The 8091-nt window shown below is 27.3% G+C and overlaps 1 protein-coding gene across 2 annotated transcripts in view; it reads left to right on the top strand.

The window, feature by feature from the left end:
* Positions 1–364: 364 nt before the first annotated feature.
* The window catches only part of LOC107443541 (rabphilin-3A), a 105939-nt gene continuing 98212 nt past the window's right edge, over positions 365–8091 (top strand). Inside the window, exon 1 of one of the 2 annotated variants that reach the window (XM_087164563.1) lies at positions 365–569. The gene's annotated coding sequence lies outside the window, so the exon portion shown is untranslated. The remainder of the gene's footprint in view (positions 570–8091) is intronic. The other variant, XM_087164562.1, reaches the window with a different exon arrangement.

The following is an 8091-nucleotide window of genomic DNA, read 5'->3' as shown; positions in this document are numbered from 1 at the left end:
TCAAGATAGAAATTCTATAATTTCCACTTTTTTTTATATTTTTCAACTCAAATATTCAACTATAATAACTGGCAGTATATTAAATATTAAATAAAGTTTTTAACGACGCTAAAAAATTCACTTCATAATAAAATTAAAAAAAATAAGAAGAAAAAAAGTATATTTTCATATCATTCTGTCCGCGCAAGCTTATTGTAATTCTTCAATTTTCATTTTTATCACTTTGAAATAATTTATCTCTTTCCTGAATAGTAAAAAAAAAGAGCTCCTTCGTGCAAGGAAATTCCATCTCCATCATTTATAAGCTTTCATCCATCATTGATTATAAATTTGTCTAAGATTTATCAGTTACCCGTCAGATGGCGCTATAGGGCATTGAGTCGTCAGCATGCGATGATGTCGAGGGCGAAGATCTCCGTGAATGCAATGTCCATTCGAAAGTGACGATAAAAAAACAGTTAATCATTCGATTTGAAATGAAAAAATAAAGAATGAATTTGATAATTCACCCTCTTATTTCTTATGAACAGTTCATGAAATTATTTTAAGTACCTAGTACCTTTATAAGGGTGAGTACTTTTACTTTAATTGTTAATGATATTTTATAACACCTGTCAGACCGCTAAGCCATATGTTGCGTGCAGTCAACAGTTGTCGACATAGAAGGTCGATAGTGGTGGGGGATGTAAGGTTTTATAGTGGGGGAGTTTATTTAATTTTATTTCTCCCCCTCTTTTATTTTCTTTATCGGAAACGAACAATCTGTTGTTTGTTTCCGGCTTTTCAAAATGATCCCGTTTAATTTGATACCTAGCGCCGATCTTTCCTGTTTCACATAAATCGAATCCTAATATGACATCCGAATATTTTTTTTTTCTTTTCTAATTTTTTTAAAGATATACTTGCTGACCTGTAATATAGTTCGAATACAAGTTTAGATAAATATTTAATTTTTTCTCTTTACAAAATGTTAATGTTCATAAAATTTTTGATTTTTAAAACAATAATAAAAAATGTTTTAATTACTCAGTTTAGTTATTGTTTCACAATATAATTTTTGAAATAATAATAATAAAAATATTTGAATTATTTTGTTTCATCGTTGTTTCTACGACGTTCTTTTTAAAATTATAATTAACTTGTTTTAATTAATCGTTGTTTTACAATATAATTTTTTAAAATAATAATAAAAATGTTTCAATTTTTTTGTTTTATCGTTGTATTTCAATATAGTTTTTAAAAAAGATTAAAACTTTTTCAATTGGTTTGTTTTGTCGTTGTTTCACAATATAATTTTTATAATAATAATTAACATCTTTCAATTATTTTAATTAATCGTTGTTTCACAATATAATTTTTAAAATAATAATAATAAAAATATTTGAATTATTTTGTTTCATCGTTGTTTCCACGACGTTCTTTTTAAAATAATAATTAACATGTTTTAATTAATCGTTGTTTTACAATATAATTTTTAAAATAATAATAAAGAAGTTTGAATTGTTTCGTCGTTGTTTCACAATATAATTTTTAAAATAATAATAAAAATGTTATGAGTAGTGTGTGTTTCGATAAAAATGTTTCGATTTAAAATGCTTAAACTATTTTGTTTCGTCGTTGTTTCACACTTTAATTTTAAAAATGTGTGTTTTTAAAGATGATTGTTACACTTTGTACAAAAACAAAAATTAAATACTTAAGATTAATGAAATTAATACCATTTTATTTCTAAATATTTAAATACATATGATTTTACACACTTCTTATTCACTAATGAAAGAATCTTCATTAATATTTCCACTTGCATTACTCAGTTTCTCAGAAGTAAAATTAGAAATTAAACACTAAGTAACTAAAACTTTTACTTATGTCTTTTAATTATCAATAAATTGTGGTGGTCAAAAACTTTTTACATTCAATGCTAAAATAAAAATTTTGCTACAACTTTAAACATTTGGGAAAAATCGGCTGTAAAAATCCGGAGAAGTTGACAAGTCTCATTAAAGTATGCATTTTATTATCACAGTTAAAAAGTAGGAAAGTTGGCAGCTGATATGGTATAATTATAATAATTTACATTTATGATACGATATAATTATAATAATTTATATTTATGATGTGATATGATAATAATAATTTACAAAAGACAGTGAATTAAAAAGTCATATTTTTTCTTCAATTATACAGAGTCCTTATAAAGGTCAGACAAACGGTGTAATTTACCCTGGTCTTGCATCTATGACTCTAGCGGATTCACTCCAAATATATATTTAAAAAAAATAATTTTTAATAATTGTTAAAATTTAGATAATTTTTTAAAAATTATTTTTAAGATTGAAAATTTCAAAAATGTGGTAAATAAATAAATAAAATTTCTTATTTATAAAATAATTATAAATTTCATAAATTTCTTAAAATATAATAAGAAATTTAATAAGATATATAAGTTTATAATAAGAAATTTAAGTTAATTAATTACTTATTATTTTTAATAAGAAGAAATTTAATATTATTATTTTAAGTAAGTAATATAAGTAATATAATTATTTTAAGTAATTTCTTATTTACCCTAAGCAGTGGTCTTCATATCGTAATGAATAAAAATTATAAAATCAGAAAATAATTTTTTTTTCTTCCGTTTATAAAATTTGGGGCATGGTAACATGAAAGTTTTTATTTATACTTTATAGGTCCGGTGTCTGATCAATAATTAATAAGACTTGAGTGATGAAATTGAAAATAAAATAAAATGATAGAATTTTTTTTTTAAATAGTGTGCTCTTAAGAATGAAACATATAATTTATTTCAATAATTTACGGTTTAATGGTAAATATGGGGCCCCGCAGAAAGACAGGTTGAAGAATTCAAAGTCTAGCATTAGCTACATAAATAAATGAAAGTTTTAATGCTTAAAATTATTTATAAAAAATTTTTGCGCTGCAAAGCGCGCTGTTTTTCCTGTCATATTACATTGGCTACTGGAAAAAAAGGCAGAAAATGGGCAAGGAAGTCTGACATTTTGATTACTATAGTGATTACGTGTTACATTATCAACCAGCTGATTACACATTTTCTGTGTCAGTAGCCTCATTTGTTTCAATATACTGATGGGAAGTGTTAAAGTATATATATATTAACACATTAATATTTAAGTCTATATTTTTCAATGTAGTAAATTAAAAATAAACGTCATAAAAACAGTTAAAACATTTCAGTAGGAAAAAGTATACGTTGTAATTGCATTTATGTCAATTATACGGTCGGAAAATATTAAAATAAAAATATACATATTTTCGTATTAAGGTTTAAATTTGAATATAGTAAAATAAAAAATAATCGTCGTGAAATGCGCTAAAGTATTATTTAAGAAAGTGAAGAAAAAAAAACATAATTTAATCGCATTTATGTCAATATATTGCAGGCAAATCTTAAAGTAAAATTTTAAATATTAACCTGGTCGAATTTAAGTTTCAAGTTTTCAGAATCGGAAATTGATAATAAATAACGTGAAATCAACTATAACATTACTTAAAAAATTAATTCAAAACGTAGTTCATACTTTTTACATCCAAATTTGTGGAGCATGTTCTATCACGAACAGAATTCCTGTTAAAACTTATATTTAATGAATTTAAATTTTCAACAACTTCTTTTTTTTATGGATTTTCAATGACTTTCAATAAGACAGTTGTGCTTTCTATTGTCTTATTCCTTTCTCATAAAAAGATAAGCAGAGAATGATGTGCATGAATTTTCGCGTTTAATGGAATACTCTACATTTTTGAGCTCCTACTCAAAATAAATACTCGTATTTACTTAGATACAAAGGGGCGCTACCTGCTGTTCGATCCTTTAGTCAACCCCTAGAACTACCTTTATGAAGGCAATTTATAATAAAGAAAGACCGCACAAAGCCCGTTTTAGCTCTCAATATAGAATAATCAAAAATGTAAATGTAGCAGAGAAAACGAGAAAAAAAGAAAAATAAATAATTATTACAGATTAATACTTTTAAATCAGACTAAATGAAATATTCTATAGATAAATAATACTTTTATAACTTTTATTAATTTTACTTTAATAAAAACTAAAGAAATCTGAATCTTAATATAAGAAAATTGGGTCATTTATTTCCTGGCCAGTAAGAACGTGCCGATAATAATTGAAATGGTTTTATGCTATTTGTTTTTTAAGTTATTTAGGGAAAATAGGATGAAAAAAAAATTCTCAGTAATAGTTTTTTTTAGTAAAATAATATTCATATATGCCGTTATAGTGTTCTAAAAATATCCAGCTAACACAATCATTATTTAACAACCAGTACGAGATCAAGAAAAAAATAAAAAGATACAGATAAATTTTTAATGCTGGAGAGTTAATAAATTTTTTGTAGAAATTGTTTTAATTTTTATTAATTTTTTTATTTATTTTAATTGGAAATGATATTTGTCTTAATTTTTTGTTGACGTTTCTAAGTACTAACCCGAGACAATAATTGGCCTATAACTGATAGCCTATCTGCCTTTTTTAGATTTTGTTGACGTTTTAATTACATCTTTTCTTTTTTTAAAATTAAAACTGTCTCTTCAGTACAGCTCGATTCGGCACAATGCGCAAAAATAAGAAACGGATCACCCTGAATAACTTTTGATTTACAGATCGGGTCTTCACGTTCTTGGATTCATTCTTTATGGTTCAAGGGGGTGACCTCAAATACTTCAATTAATGAGTGCAGACCTTATTTTAAGTTACGAAATAAAAAACAAAAACGTTCTTTCTCTAAGTAAGCATACATTTTTTTTCCTGAGGGATTTCTGACCCTCAAAATATAGGGGTAGCCTCAATCTGAAGAAGTCATATTTTTAAATTCGATTTCTCCGGAACTATTCGACCGATTTTGCTCAAATTTTGTATTTTCCCATGTAAAAATACATTCTTCAAACCGATGTAAAAATCTGTATGTCTTACAATTCAAAATTTTCTTCGACTATTATTACATAAAACTAGTGGGCTGCGCCCCCTGCTCGGTAACGCTCGCCAACCCCCGAAAATTGCTACTCAATCTTATATGGTTTGCTTCGCAAACCAAGCTCGCTACTAACTTAGGTACATTGCAAATGCACAAAATTCTAAGAATTTAAAACAATCATTCAAATCCATATAACAACTTTTTTTTAAAAAAAAATTACATCTTTTTAGTGAATACTAAGTCATTAAAATAAATTTGAATTCAAATAAAGACTCATTGACTGAGACTCATTTTTCAATGAATAACTAATAACAATAATAAAACAAATAAATTCGTGATTTGAATCAAAAATTGTCGAATAAATTCATAATATATAAATTCGTGAAAAAAAGCGCTTTCGTCAAAATACTAAAATAGAGATTTATCGACAAGGACTACTCACTTCTGCCTAGCTTAATAGTATGAGATTGCCGCAGCTGAATTGTTATTTCAGTTTCCGTTTTTAAAAGCGCTATATGTTGAGCCACCTCTGCTAGATTTGGCATGTGATATTTTTAGCGGCAATCATTGGTTGATTTTCTAGGGTTGCCATTCGGGGAGTAGTAAAGAGGCTTTTTTTTGTCGCCGTGTAAGAGAAATATATACAGGGTGTCTATAAAAGAACTCCGGGGTTTTAAAAATTCATATCTCACTAACTATAAAAGATAGCAAAATTTAGTCGATTTCTCTGAAAAGAGTAGCTCAAAAAGTTTTACTCATACCAATTGGGAATGTTTGTATCAACTGTTAGCGACGCTGCAGGGTGTTGACCTTGAAATGACGTCGCGAAATTTGAAATGATGGCTACTCCGCAACAAAAGGCTCAATGTGCTATTTGGCTCATAGAAACGAAGTCTTTAGTTACCGTACAAAGTGCAGAGAAAATTCGTGATGTTCAACATCTCAGGGAACGAATAGTCAATTGTATGGCAACCGTCCCCCCCAGACATGCTCGCCAGGACATGGGAAGAGGTAGAATACCGTTTAGACGTCTGTCGTGCCTCTAACGGGGCGGGGCTCATATAGAACTTTACTAAGTGTAAAAAAAAACTTGAAAATGTAAACTTTTCAGTCATGTATAAAACATGTATGTATGTTTTTTATTTCATTAAAATATTTTGCCTCAAAACCCCGGAGTTCTTTTATAGACACCCTGTATATAGATAATAAAAAGTAATAAATACTCACAAAATTTTATTTTTTGCATGGAATTATTTCTGTGGCTAAACAAATTTTGTAATTCTGTGTGAACATTTTTTCAACTCGCTTAAAACTCTCTCGAGATATGGTGAAATTTGCAAAAAGTGAAATTAACGTTAAGGGGTTCGAAATTAATGCCGCTTTTCTGTCCAAACTATTGGGACTATATTTCCCAGATTGTGGCTATCCCCTATATTTTGGGCGTCAGAAATGCGAACCCGTTGGAAAAAAAGGTATATTTATTTAATGAAAGTACAACTTTTTGTCTGATTTCGTAACTTAAAATATCATTGCATATTAGTATATTTGAGGTCACCCCCCCTCGAACCCTTAAGTTTGAGATGATTCAATTATTGGATCAAAAGTTATTCAGGGTGGTAGGTTTATTTCTTTGTGTACTGTACATCGCTATTACTTTTAAACTAAAGTTAGTTAATGAAGACAAGATAAATAAAAACAAGTTTTTCTCCGTAATTAGTCTGATTTGTCTTTTAAATTTTAGCAGCTTTGTATCTCCCGCATTACATCAAAAATATTCCAATTATGCAAAATAATCAGTTTTTTTTGTAAAATAAAAGAAAGCAAAATATTTAAAACTGTTTCTTTGTTTTTGAAATAGCTTGGCAGATACAAAGTAGCCTATGGAAGAATTCAAATAAATAAAACTTATTAGATTATGTTTCAGCAAATCTAAGTGAACGCTTTTCTTTAGAATTATATATATTTTAACATTGCAGGAATTTAAATAATATGATTAATAATTTTGAACAGAAATGAGCTTTTGTGGATTCAACTTGTTTAAACAAATATTTACTTGTGATTTTTAAAATATTATTAAAGCTATAATATTGGCCGCCTAAGTAATTTCAAACTATCTTGATACATAAGAAATTAACAATTTAAGAATGTAATAAGTTAAAGTGAAATAGTAGATGAAATTCACGTAATTCACGATAAATTTTCACGCAATACCCGTTTTTTATTTCAGGAAAATATCTTTATAGATGTAAAGAAAAGTATTAATAGAATAAACTAAATAAATACATAATAAAAACTATATTTTATAAAAGAAAGTTGAAGTTAATTTTTTATTCTATTGAAATTTCCCGTCTGCATCCCATGAATATATAATTGTTAATAGATAGTGCATTCCGAATAAAAATTAGTTAATGTAGAAAAGGCTAGTTTAAATATTTTATCATTGAAAATTACCTTTCATCGATTACTAAATCCCTCCGGAAATGCTTTCAGCTAGAAGCTGCAAATTCAATTTAAATAGTAATTCGAACACTGTGCGGCGTATCTTTTCCAAACTACTTTTATTTTTTAATTAAATGTGAAAGTTGCAAACGCTAAAAGGAGTGTCTCTCGCGAGCTTTTAAAGCTCTATATTCCGCAGTTACAAATAATTCCGACGATAAATGTAAAATGTCTATATCTATAAATTAAGTATGTGCCACAGTTAAATATACGTAAATTACTTGTAAATAGACTCAAGGTTTAAAATTAAAATATTAATATTCGCAGACGATATATCAGAAGTTTAAGTTTCATCCAGTCATTAAAATGTCGTCTGCTCTGTAGTTGGTGCCTTGAAATATAATATGCTGTTATCAAAGGTTTTAATTTCTGAAACAGATTTTACCCTTAAATAAATAGTCCCGTTACCATATTATGAATAAATAATTCTAGGATTTCCGAAAAGTTATGACATAATTTTCGTAACAAGTGGCCGTTGTTCCTTTGTTTGAATGAGCTTCAGTTTTTCCTATGATTTTTGTTTAGTGTAACAGCTGATAATAAAACGAATCTATCATAGAAACATATAGAGGTACAGTGCTAGTTAATCATTATAGATTTGTAATCCAGCATGATAATGCAA

This window comes from Parasteatoda tepidariorum, chromosome 5 (assembly GCF_982258835.1).
Source record: "Parasteatoda tepidariorum strain Cologne lab strain chromosome 5, Ptep-v5.0, whole genome shotgun sequence".
Lineage (NCBI taxonomy): Eukaryota > Metazoa > Arthropoda > Arachnida > Araneae > Theridiidae > Parasteatoda > Parasteatoda tepidariorum.
The sequence above is the reverse complement of the archived record's forward strand: the minus strand, read 5'-3'. Positions and strand labels throughout refer to the sequence as shown.